Source organism: Aquarana catesbeiana, linkage group LG12, assembly GCF_042186555.1.
Source record: "Aquarana catesbeiana isolate 2022-GZ linkage group LG12, ASM4218655v1, whole genome shotgun sequence".
In the NCBI taxonomy this organism is placed as follows: domain Eukaryota; kingdom Metazoa; phylum Chordata; class Amphibia; order Anura; family Ranidae; genus Aquarana; species Aquarana catesbeiana.
The window spans coordinates 187169275-187183101 of NC_133335.1; positions in this window are offsets into that span (position 1 = coordinate 187169275).

Consider the following 13827-nt stretch of genomic DNA (forward strand, 5'->3'; position numbering starts at 1 on the left):
TATTGCCACCATCAAAACTGCCTCATCATAATTGCCCCATTAAAACGGCCCCATCAGAATTGCCCTATCAAAACTGCCCCATCATATTCCTCTATTATAAATCAGTACATGGTGTGTCTGTCCCCTCCCCCGGGCTCTGTAATCAGAGCTGAGATGCTCCAGCCACCTCCCCCCCCTGTGTATAACAGAAGCTTTGGTAACCATGGCAACAAAACAAACACAGTACACTCTGATTAATGGCTAAAATTTCCTGAAATGACCTCTAAACAAAAAGCTTTTTCCCAAAAACTATAAATCCTACAGCGAAGATCTTTATATTGTGAGAATCACAAGACCCAGACCTAGATTTTGATGTATAGTATATCTCTGAAATATTAAAAATGGAGGCACAGTTGCAGTTTAGAAATTGCCCTTCAAATTTGAAGGGGCTAGAGTGTAGTTTCAATGAATGTCAATGGACGGCATGAGTTGCAAACAAATGGTCATATTGTGAAAACTATCAGGACTATGGCTTAGCCGTGGACATGTTTAGTGGCAGCAGGGATAGCTGAACGTTTTGATATAAGATTTGTGTAGGTGGGCTTGAAAATGAGGGAGTGGTAGCAGTTTAGAAATCATGTTCTGATTTTTCAGCTTTTGTCACCTCCCACTCTAGTTTCCCCATTCATTCCTATGGGACCAATTTCGCCGCAAAAACGACGATATTTCGTGAACCATTCGGCGAAACATTCCACAAAATAATAGCACACCATTCGGGAACAATCCGCACGTTTCTGTATATTACTTGTCTATGTAGTGTAAAAACTGTGGGAGGAGTTAGGGTGGTAAATTTGGCTATAATAATAATAAGAACTAGAAAAGCTACAATTTCTGGGGAAATTGGGAAAAGTGTTCTTGCCTCTACATCTGGAGTGGGCGGAGTAACTGGGGGGAGTGGCTGGAGTAACTGTTATGTGGTTGGAGTAACTGTGGAAAGGTTGAACTGGGCAGATGGGCAGAGTAACTGTGTGGAGTGTTTGTAGTGAGTAAAGATAGTAAACATTACACTAACCAATTGATTGATCAAATTTAAAAAGTGCACAAGTGCTAATGATGTAGAAGGTAGAAATATCGGTAAATGACTTTGTCGGACACAGACTTAAGGGTTACCAGGATTTATTCCGCCCCAGCCAAAGCATAGCACCTGATGGACTCGCGTCCCAAAATCAAGTGGGTCAAAAACAGTTTACACAGTGTACATATAATTTCAATATATTGCATCACAAGCGAACTGGCGGTATATTTCCGTTATACTTTGTATTAACATTTTGAACAGTCAACTTTTTGAACTTTTTGGATACAAGGCAATTCATTAAAGCATATACTTTAAACCCTTACAAATTTTCAGTTTCTCTGCAGTTTTGCTCCTTGCTGTTTCTTTATCTGTCTTACTAATCAGCAAGCAGGCTATAGCACAGGAAGGAGAGGGTGAGTGTGATGAGGACAGATGTCTGTGATGGATGGGGGGGAGTAAGTGAGTTCAGTGTCTAACAAGTACACCGAACATGAAATATAGAGAATGATTTTTAGCTAATTGTAAATGGTCCCACATAACTAAAACTGACATAAAACTCACATAACATAAACTGACCCTCATTGCCACTTTATTATCTGTTTGATGACCACTGTCTCACAACCACTGTTTCCTGGCATCACTCATGCCCTGTTTATGAAGGCTCTAAGCGTGTTCACAACCACTGTTCAAAACACAATACACAGGATCATGATAGCTGTAATAACTGTGCAGTACTCCTGACTGGAGACACTGCTGCACCCTGGAGATGTAAATGTGATCCAACAGTGTGTTTTTTTCTGTGGTGGCTGCCCAGACCAGTTGGGTATATCCTCTTGAGTGAAGAAGGTCAGATATTGGCTTCTTTTCTCTGCACAGAAAATCTTCATTGAAATCTCCACAGAGTATTATAGGTTGGCAATCCATTATTTCCAAAGATTCCAAGAGGCCCAGCAGGTTAGTAAGGAATTGGCCAATACTGTAATCCGGTGGCCTGTAAACAACAGCGATCAAAGCTTGTACAGGGGACTCCAGTTTGACAACCAAGAACTCCAAGTCAGTCACATTGTGATGATACTGCTTTTCAAAGGTCTTGAAATGGTTTCTGACATACAAGGCGACACCTCCACCACTTTTACTTGCAATGTCAGGAAGGTTCGTGTACGAGAGGTGTCTGTTGCATTTGAACAGGTTGTAGCCCTCCAGCTGGAGACTTTCAGCAACAGAAGAGCCTGAGAGATGAGTTTCAGTGAAACATAAAACATCTCCAAGTGTCAACTCATGGTGAGATTTGATATCTTCAATGTGAGCTCGTAATCCTTCCGTGTTGTGATGGATAATTGTTAATGTTTGCTGTTTGTCTGTTGTCTGTAGAAACTTTAAGAGGGGCATAACACTTTCCAGTGATGCATTCTTCATTGAATCCAGGGAGGCTGTGATTTCAGGATCAGCAAAGATCTTCTTCTCATCAAAGTCGGTTATGTACAGTCCTTGCAGTGTAGTCGTTCTACTCAGAGCAACATAGGCCATTCCCGGTTGGAAGACCCGTTTCAATGAGACCACTGCTGACTGTATCGACATCCCCTGACACTTATGAATCGTACATGCAAAAGCCAACTTCAGGGGGAACTGCCTGCGAACAACTCCTTTCTGTCTCAGGTTTTCCTCTACCCTTTCTATGTACACCAAGTTGTCAGCATCACAAGATGACGTGTTACGGTATCTCTATCCTGCATTTGGATTGTCCAGCATAAGCCCAAGCTTGTTTACCGTAGTAGTACCATTCTCAGTCTGGATGATCATTCTTGCAATCTTGCCAAATGTCCCGTTAACAAGCCCGTCTTCTACATCAATGTTTCTTGTGATCATGATACGGGCACCTTCAGCTGCTTGCAGTGTGTCAATCAGATTGTCTTTGTGTCCTTTGAAAGGTTGGTGTTGCCTCAGCATCACTCCTGTCTTAGGGTCTTTTCTGTAATCGTCGGCATCTATGTTGGTGACGTTTGAATGGAGAACAGACACAGTTGCAGCATTGTGTTTGTGAACCTCTTTGTTGGTGGCAAATATGTGTACCACGTCATTAGGGCAGTGGGTGGGATCTGTAAAAGCCTGAGCAAGCAGAGCTTTGTCATCATTGCTTAAGGTGACAGTCTGCTTGACTCTGATTCTATTCAAAAGCTCAGCAAATGAAATGTCATCCTTCTGTCGCATGATCTCTGTCAGCGTGATCATCTGAAAGTTGTCTTTCCAGAGGTCATTGGTATTTTTCTCAAACACGCAGAGTGGCTTACTTTTTCCCAGCGGGGGGACCTGGTAAAAGTCTCCTACTGCTAGTACTGACATACCACCAAAAGGTTTCTTACTGCCTTTGATTTGCTGTAATCTCCAGTTGATGTAGGCAAACAGGGGCTTTGAAATCATTGACACCTCGTCAATAACAATGATCTCCGCATTTGACAGCTGTGCCCTCACTTCATCTATTAGATTTCCAAGTCCTTGGTAGGGTGGCTTCAAGCTTCTTGGCAACTTCAGCAGAGAATGCAAAGTGTTGCCTGAAATGTTGAAAGCTGCTGTTCCTGTAAATGCAGTTAGTAAAACGCTGGGCATGGATATGTCTGCTTCCTCACGTAGTCTGGTAAGTTTACAGAGTATCTTTGTCGCCTCAGCATAGATGCACTTTATCAGGTGTGATTTGCCTGTCCCTGCACCACCAGTGACAAAGTAATAGAATGGGTCAGGATTTAGGCCACGCACACGGTTAGTGCACCAGTCACAAACTGAGTAGAATGTCTGAGCTTGTGTCCGGTTAAGGTTTCTGTACATTTTCCAAAGGAAATCAGGGCACATTTGTGGGGCCTTCACAGTAAGCGCAATTCCACCTGTTTGTTTGTGACGTGTATACTCCGGAACATCATCTTGTTCATTCTCATGAAGTGGCTCCCCTTCTTTGCGTTCCTCTTTACATTCCAACTCAGCTTCTGGGGCAAAGGTGTTCCAAGCATCTTCAACAGGGCCGTTTTTTACAAAGTCATCCAAGACTTGTTCCACAATTTTGTTGTGTTGTTTGAACTTCTTTTGGTTGCTGGTAACAATTGCAGACACTGCTCGGATTGCTTCTTCCCCTGGTAAGCTCACACAGGCGCCTTTGTAAAAATCCTGGTGTGTTGGGAACCTTACAGTTTTCAGTGATGACTCTGAACGGTGGGGGAGGTAGAGTTTAAGCAGTCTACCGTAGTAGTTCTCGGGGTCCTTCTTCTCTGAGAAGCGTGCGTACCTGATGATTGCAGGCTTCCCTCTCGTGCGTTTTTGAATCATTCCCATTTCATTCAATAGGCTGACACGCTTGCTGTCTTCCTTTTGCTTGCCATATTCCTTCTGCTTGCCATAGACAACCCTGTAATGGGATGCAAAGTCTGCCAGACACATGGACTCAAACTCTGGTGTTTCGGGTCTGGCTCTGTATTTGTCGACAAAACTCGTCATTCACACATTAAGAGAATCGGCTGGTTTGTTCTGCAATGCACTGAGCGGGAGACTCATTTTCAGTGCGTTGTCACCAGTTGGCAGAAAAACAACCTCACGTGAGCAAGACTTCATTTTCAGGCTGCACGTACGGGCCACAGACTCCTGGGCGCTGACCTCTCTGTGTTTTGAATAAGCCTGAAGAACCTCTTTCATTTCTTCTCGTTCTGTCGCTGTTTCTGGGCTCATTTCTTTGACTATTGCTTTGAGATAGTCACTCAGCTCCCGTTCTCACTTGGATATGTAGGACAACATGTACATGATGCAACCATACTCATCAAGAATGTACTGGATGTCCATGTTGGCGTTCCAGGCCGTCAGCAAATGTGGATTGTAGTTGTTCACCCAGCAGTCCTTGACATCACGCTTCATTAGAATCACGCTTGAGGAGGTCAATGCCTGAATGTACGAGTTGTACTGATTCAAAGTCATATCACACTGTGCCAGTAGCTGTGACATGTCTTTAAGCTGCACTTTTGGGTTATTAAGCAAATCCCAGACTGGTTTCAGTTTGTTTTTGGCTGCTTGTGGTTTCATTGCACAATCTCCTTGTTCTTCTGGCATCGGGTAAGTTATCCTCGTTTTTCTAATAGGTGGCTTTGGAAATCCAAATCTGCATACTCTGTTACCTTTCTTGCATGATTTTACTTGATTTGTTGTAGCCGTATTAGTGCACTTGTGACAGAGAAAATTGAGTACTGTCCGTGATACTTTTTTTATTTGCACTAACATACAATTTTTCAGGACAAGCTTTCGGGGTATGTCCCCTTCTTCAAGGTCCAAGCAGTACTGATTCACAAATTTTTAAGCAGAATGTTAAAGAAAAAGAAGAAAAAAAAAAAAAAAGAAGAGAAAACCAAACACATACAAATCAATGGTAATAAAGATAGCAGCAGAGTTAGTGAGATAAGACAGAGGGAGAGCTAGGGGGGAATGCAAGGGGGGGGGATACTAATCACAGAGCGGTCGTAAAACTTTAGCATAATGTGTAAGGAAACCAATATCTAAATTCAGGCCATTATTCTTCGTGTCAAAAAGAAGTATTCTTAGCTCAAACGTTTTCCTTTCCTGGATAGTTCTGAAATTCCCTTTAAGAACTAAGACATTGAGGTCTTCTATGGTGTGGTCCGATTGTGAGAAATGATGTCCCACAGGTGTGCATAAACTGTCTTCTTTATGTTCTTTGATGGTATGTCTGTGCAAATTCATCCTCGCTTGCAACTTCTGTCCTGTTTCACCAACATAAGATCCTTTGCTGCACCTTTTGCATTGGATGAGGTACACAACATTACTTGAGGTACAGCTGTAAGATCCCATGATATTGAAGGTCCCATTTGCGTGTGTAACACTTTTGGATAGATTTATCTGGTTGCATAGTTTGCAGCGTTTTTTATTGCAGGGTTTGCTACCATTATTTGTGATTTCATAATCAGAGTGAAGTTTCCTGCTGATTAGTTTGTGTCTGAGGTTGGGTGGTTGTCTGAAAGCCAATAATGGGGGTTGTTGGAATATTCCTTTCAGAGTTTCATCCTCTGTTATAATGGGTTGTAAATCTTTAATTATCTTTTTGATCCCTTCAAGTGCTGGGTTGTATGTGGTGACTAGAGGTACTCGGTTATTTGTTTTTTTCTCTGTGTATTGGAGGAGATTTTCTCTTCGGGTTTTCAAGGCTGTGTTTATGCTGTTGTTTATGGTTTTGTCTTTGTAACCTTTCTTATGGAAGGAGTCTGCCAGTGTTCTGAGATGTTATTGATGTTATTTTGAATGAGATCTGCTGTGCATTTGAAGTTCTGTTACAAATCTGTGAAGTAAGGCCTGTTTGGCTTCATCAGGCAGCTGGCATGAGATGTTATGATGTATAAAGGCACACACCTTGTCATCACTGTCTTGTCCAAATATAGGAGCTCCTGCTACCCAACAGAGACAATGTATATGAGGGCTCCCTCTCGCCTGAAATTCAACCCGGTAAAAGTAATCGATAACTTCACCAATTGGCTGTGCAGGACCCAACAGCAGCTCTCGCATCAGAGCATCAACCCGTTTGTCAAACATGCGCATGGTGGTCACTGGGTTGCCTCGAAGAATGTCACACTTTTCAGCCCAGTCTAGCCCCGCAAAATCCACCTTTTGACCTTGTTGTGCCTTTATTGCCATTATTACCTCTGGCCATCTGAATTCTGCAGCAGAGAAGGTAAGAAAAAATGTTGGCTTACCCAATTGTCTGACCATGGCTAGCAAATTCTTCAGATTTTTATCCCAGTAAGCTGGACTCCCTCTCAGTGGTTGCATGAACCTTGTGGCATCTCGGTTTCGCACCAACCTCTCAACCTCACACTTGTCCTGTAGCAGCTTGTTGGATATTTTCCGTCCATCCCTGGTATTGGGTTTTCCTTTACTTAACTGGATGGACATGCTGCTTTTGGCCATGTGTATTTCTGTGACAAACTGCGCAAAGAAGAGGTAGCTTGTGTCTCTTGCAAAACGAGTATCAACACAAAAAAGCCTTGCATTGAAATACATGCTCGGGGACAGTTTGACTTGTCTTGCCTGGTCCAATGTATTCTGTCCAGTAGGGAACTGAACAGGGAAAGCCATTGCCTCAAGCCTAGGAACTTTAAAGAAGCTGACAGGTGTGTTTCCTTGTGCAGGTGCAATGCTGAATATTCCATCACCGTGTGTCAGTGCTTCCTCTCCAAGGTCAGATGGCTGCAAACAACTGTCTAGGCCAATTCCAGGTCTTAGTGCATCCTTCTCATCCTCTGCATTGGGAGGTTGTTGGTCATGGCCTTCCTGTTGCTCAGAAGCAGCCAGTAAACATGCAGACTGTACCTCTGATGGATCACAATTTTCGATGCGTTCAAGTATCTCCATCATTTCAGTTTCGTCACAACTGTCGAGTTCCATCCCATCATCATTATCATTATCATCATCAGCGATTGTCTCATCCACTCTAATTATAATGTCACTGTAGTCGGGGTGTGTGTCAATGAGTTTTGACAGACCTGCTACTACATTTCCCATGTTGACATAATGAAACAGCTGGTGGCCTTTGTAAGTCAGACGTCTTTTCAGCTTCACTCTGTGTAACTGGGATGTGCTGTGCGATCTTGGTAGAGTATTGACCGTGGTTTCCACCTCGGATGGCACACACACTACAGCGCCATGTATAGCTGCCTGTTGACCTTTGGGAAGTGTGATGATCTTGGCAAATGGCAGTATTTTGGCCAAAAGTTGTCTTTCCAGCACATTCAAATCGCAGAGCTCTGGGGGAATGGGCGCCAGCTCCATGTTGTTAGCTACAGCGATGGATGATTTGTGTCCTGCTTTTAAATGTGAATCACAGTTGTGACAAATCCATTCTTTGGTCCTTTCATCTGGTAATACGGTGCATTGTTCAGGTCCTTGACAGTGATTGTTGCACAAATGGACATATTTCCCTGTCAAACAGGCAGCAACAATGTGTAGATTCTTCTTGTAATTGCTGTGAATGCAATGTTTCACTTGGTTAGGGAAAAGGGTGCGATGACACATCGTGCACACAAATGTTGGCCCAGCTTTAATGCATTCATGGAAAGTGGATATAGCTGTCTGCATTAGGCTGTTGTCCACTGGTTGACTGCATTCCCGCATGACACGAGTCCATCGTCTGTATTTCATTCTTATTTTGAAGGCACATTGCATCTTATGGGTTATGCGAAAATCTGCTTGAGTTTGACGCTTCATTTTCATGTAACTCATGCAATGTTGCAAGTGACGTTTTCTGAAAGCAGGATCATTATGATATTTTCTGGTGATGTATTGCTTCTGCTTCAAGTTGAAATCGACATTTGTGGCATATTTTCTGGTGATGTATTGCTTCTTCTTCAAGTTGTAATCTGCATTTGTCGCATATTTTCTGGTGGTGTACTGCTTCTGCTTCAAGTTGAAATCTGCATTTGTCGCATATTTTCTGGTGATGTACTGCTTCTGCTTCAAGTTGAAATCTGCATTTGTCGCATATTTTCTGGTGATGTATTGCTTCTGCTTCAAGTTGAAATCTGCATTTGTCGCATATTTTCTGGTGATGTATTGCTTCTGCTTCAAGTTGAAATCTGCATTTGTCGCATATTTTCTGGTGATGTATTGCTTCTGCTTCAAGTTGAAATTGGCATCTGTTGCATATTTGCGAATGATATATTGCTTCTGCTTCAACTTAAAATCAGCATCTGCTCTGTATCGGCTGGTGATGTATGTCCTTTTCTTATTGGTGACAGACATCTTTGTAGCCTTGGAATCAAGCCTTCTTTCATTTCTGTGTCTTGTCTGTGTCACTTTGTTCTCCACATGCTTTGCATTATGTGGTTTGTCAGATTGCACCGGTGGGGACAGCAAACCATCTGACAGACGTCTTGCACAATGAAATGAGACTGGCATGAAGTCATACTGCAGTCCATCAATAGGGCCTCTGGTGTCTGTAAGGAGCAATTCATACAACTTATAAATCCTTGCCCCCATATCACTCAAATGTGTAAAAGTGATCATAACAGCTTTTCCTTTTCCAGTGGCAGGAAGTCCATCCTTATTTCGACTATGAGAATCAAACAGTCCATATCTCCCAGACTTGTCTCTGAACAATGCAATGCAATATGGCACTACTATAAAAAGTGCATGTGTAACATCTGCATTGAGGCACTGAAGTCTTGTGGAGAGGTCAACAAACCAACCTTGGTTGTCACCGTCTACCGTGGCTCTCATACATCCCGATAACACTGGAGATTTAACAACGTTATACTCATATTTGTCAGTGTTGAGTCTGAGGGGCACTTCTTCCATTGTCAAGTGCTGATGCTGATAGACATTTCTTTGTTTTAGCTGTTTTATTGTTGAGCCATACAAGCTGTTGCCCTTCTTCAGTATTTGATCAAGATCACCTTTTCTCACATCATCAAGCTCACTGTGGTATGCCAAAAATGTCAGAGCCATGCATGTACACTGTTTGTTCCTTAACCTTCCATAGCCATGATGACCCTGATGAAATGATGCCTGCACAGAAATCTCACTTGGTACACATGGTTCTTGCATGCCATGGTTTTCAGAAGTGCCCATCACACTGTCACTGTGCTCTTGAACTTGACACTGAGTTGAACATGAAAATGACACCACAGGTTCACTATGTACCTCCTGGGCACATTCACTGTCACAAACCTCCATATCCACTATGCTGCTGTGGGGCTCCGGATCCAGTTTAGTCCAGCGTATCTTTGCAGCTTTAGATCTCTTTCCTTTAGATGGCATGATGATATTTGTGGAAGGAGCTATAATTCCGCTCAGCGCTTTGTTCGAAGAGCTATAATTCTCCTCAGAGTTGTGTGGGAGGAGCTATAATTCACCTCACAGCGGTGTGGGAGAAACTATAATTCCCCTCAGAGTTGTGTGGGAGGAGCTATAACTTCCCTCCAAGCTGTGTGGGAGGAGCTATAATGCTATAATTGTCCTTAGAGCTGTGTGAGAGGAGCTATAATTCCCCTCAGAGCTGTGTGGGAGGAGCTATAATTCCCCTCACAGCGGTGTGGGAGAAACTATAATTCCCCTCAGAGTTGTGTGGGAGGAGCTATAATTCTCCTCAGAGTTGTGTGGGAGGAGCTATAATGCTAAGCTATAATGCTATAATTCCCCTCTGAGCTGTGTGGGAGGAGCTATAATTCCCCTCAAAGCTGTATTGGAGGAGCTATAACTTCCCTCCAAGCTGTGTGAGAGGAGCTATAATTCCCCTCAGAGCTTTGTGATTTTTTTTTTCAAAAATGTTTTATTTTTTCAAAAATGTTTTTTTTTCAAAAATGATTTTTTTTTTTTGTTTTTTCAAAAATGATTTTTTTTTAAGATTTTTTAAATGATTTTATTTTTTCAAAAATGATTTTTTTTTTAAATGATTTTTTTTTTCAAAAATATATATTTATTTTTTCAAAAAAGTTTTTTTTTTCAAAAATGATTTTTTTTTTTTTAATTTTTTTTTTTTTAATTATTTTTTTTTTCAAATTTATTTTTTTTTTTGATGGGGTGGTCATAATGTTTTGGCTGATCATTGGGGGGGTCATAATGTTAGCTTTTGTCACCTCCCACTCTAGTTTTGAACATTTCACCATTCATTCCTATGGGACCAATTTCGCCGCAAAAACAATATTTTGTGAACCATTCGGTGAAACGTTCCACAAAATAATTTTTTTTTTCATGGGGCGGTCATAATGTTTTGGCTGATCATGGGGTGGTCATAATGTTTTGGCTGATCATGGGGTTGTCAGCTTTTGTCACCTCCCACTCTAGTTTTGAACATTTCGCCATTCATTACTATGGGACCAATTTCACCGCAAAAACGACGATATTTCGTGAACCATTCGGCGAAACGTTCCACAAAGTAATAGCACACCAATTAAATGACATTGAGGCCAGATTCACACTTGTATTTTTCAGCTTTTCACAAAGTTCCACAAGGTAATAGCACACCAATTAAATGACATTGAACATTTCACCATTCATTCCTATGGGACCAATTTCGCCGCAAAAATGACGATATTTCGTGGACCATTCGGCAAAACATTCCACAAAGTAATAGCACACCAATCGGGAACAATCCGCACGTTTCGGTATATTACTTGTCTCTGTAGTGTAAAAACTGTGGGAGGAGTCTACAAGCATTATCAAGTCTAGCAGATGAAGTCACATGCATTTGGGGTGTCTCAGCATCTTGTGTTTACAACCACTGTTTCCTAGCAACGCTCATGCCCTGTTTATGCTTCACAAATACTGCTCAATACACAATAGACAGGACCATGATAGATGTAGAAACTGCAGTAATTCAAATGGCCGTATTTTAAAAACTATAAATCCTAAAATGAAATATTAAAATTAAAGGCACGGTCGCAGTTTAGATATTGCCCTTCAAATTTGAAGGGCTTAGAGTGTAGTTTCAATGAATGTCAATGGACGGTGTGAGTTGCAAACAAATGGTCATATTGTGAAAACTATCAGGACTATGGCTTAGCTGTGGACATGTTTAGTGGCAGCAGGGATAGCTGAACGTTTTGATATAAGATTTGTGTAGGTGGGCTTGAAAATAAGGGAGTGGCGGCAGTTTAGAAATCATGTTCTGATTTTTCAGCTTTTGTCACCTCCCACTCTAGTTTCCCCATTCATTCCTATGGGACCAATTTCGCCGCTAAAACAACGATATTTCGTGAACCATTTGGCGAAACGTTCCACAAAATAATAGCACACCATTCGGGAACAATCCGCACGTTTTGGTATATTACTTGTCTATGTAGTGTAAAAACTGTGGGAGGAGTTAGGGTGGTAAATTTGGCTATAATAATAATAATAAGAAGAAGAATATATATGTGAGATAACAGTAAGTGGTCTTGCTATGCAAGAACACTTAATAATATACATGTGAGATAACAGTAAGTGGTCTTGCTATGCAAGAACACTTAATAATAATATATATGTGAGATAACAGTAAGTGGTCTTGCTATGCAAGAACACTTAATAATATATATGTGAGATAACAGTAAGTGGTCTTGCTATGCAAGAACATTTAATAACTAGAAAAGCTACAATTTCTGGGGAAATTGTGAAAAGTGTTCTTGCCTCTACAACTGGAGTGGGCGGAGTAACTGGGTGGGGTGGAGTGGCTTGAGTAACTGTGAAAAGTGTTAAAAAGCTTAATATTTTAAAAAGTATAAATAGTAGTAAAACAGTTGAAGTCCCATCATTAGCTGAAAGAGCTGAACATTTTTTTCAAAAATGTTTTTTTTTTTTTTTTTTCAAAAATGATTTTTTTTTTTTTTTTCAAAAATATTTTTTTTTTTCATGGGGCGGTCATAATGTTTTGGCTGATCATGGGGTGGTCATAATGTTTTGGTTGATCATGGGGTTGTCAGTTTTTGTCACCTCCCACTCTAGTTTTGAACATTTCGCCATTCATTCCTATGGGACCAAATTCGCCTCAAAAACGACGATATTTTGTGAACCATTCGGTGAAATGTTCCACAAAATATATTTTTTTTTCATGGGGTGGTCATAATGTTTTGGCTGATCATGGGGTGGTCATAATGTTTTGGCTGATCATGGGGTTGTCAGTTTTTGTCACCTCCCACTCTAGTTTTGAACATTTCGCCATTCATTCCTATAGGACTAATTTTCGTGAACGTGATCGTGAACGACGATATTTCGTGAACCATTCGGTGAAACGTTCCACAAATTAATAGCACACCAATTAAATGACATTGATTCCGGATTCACACTGGTATTTTTCAGCTTTTCACAAAGTTCCACAAGGTAATAGCACACCAATTAAATGACATTGAACATTTCACCATTCATTCCTATGGGACCAATTTCGCCGCAAAAACGACGATATTTCGTGGACCATTCGGCGAAACGTTCCACAAAGTAATAGCACACCAATCGGGAACAATCCGCACGTTTCGGTATATTACTTGTCTCTGTAGTGTAAAAACTGTGGGAGGAGTCTACAAGCATTATCAAGTCTAGCAGATGAAGGTATGATCACATGCATTTGGGGGTCTCAGCATCTTGTGTTTACAACCACTGTTTCCTAGCAACGCTCATGCCCTGTTTATGCTTCACAAATACTGCTCAATACACAATACACAGGACCATGATAGATGTAGTAACTGTGCAGTAATTCAAATGACCGTATTTTAAAAAACTATAAATCCTACAGTGGAGATCTTTATATTGTGAGAATCACAAGACTAGGGGCTTTTTTCATGGGGCGGTCATAATGTTTTGGCTGATCATGGGGTTGTCAGCTTTTGTCACCTCCCACTCTAGTTTTGAACATTTCGCCATTCATTCCTACGGGACCAATTTCACAGCAAAAACGACGATATTTCGTGAACCATTTGGCGAAACGTTCCACAAAGTAATAGCACACCATTCGGGAACAATCCACACGTTTCGGTATATTACTTGTCTATGTAGTGTAAAAACTGTGGGAGGAGTTAGGGTGGTAAATTTGGCTATAATAATAATATATATGTGAGATAACAGTAAGTGGTCTTGCTATGCAAGAACACTTAATAAGAATAAGAATAATAATATATATGTGAGATAACAGTAAGTGGTCTTGCTATGCAAGAACACTTAATAATATATATGTGAGATAACAGTAAGTGGTCTTGCTATGCAAGAACACTTAATAACTAGAAAAGGCTACAATTTCTGGGGAAATTGTGTGAAGTGTTCTTGCCTCCACC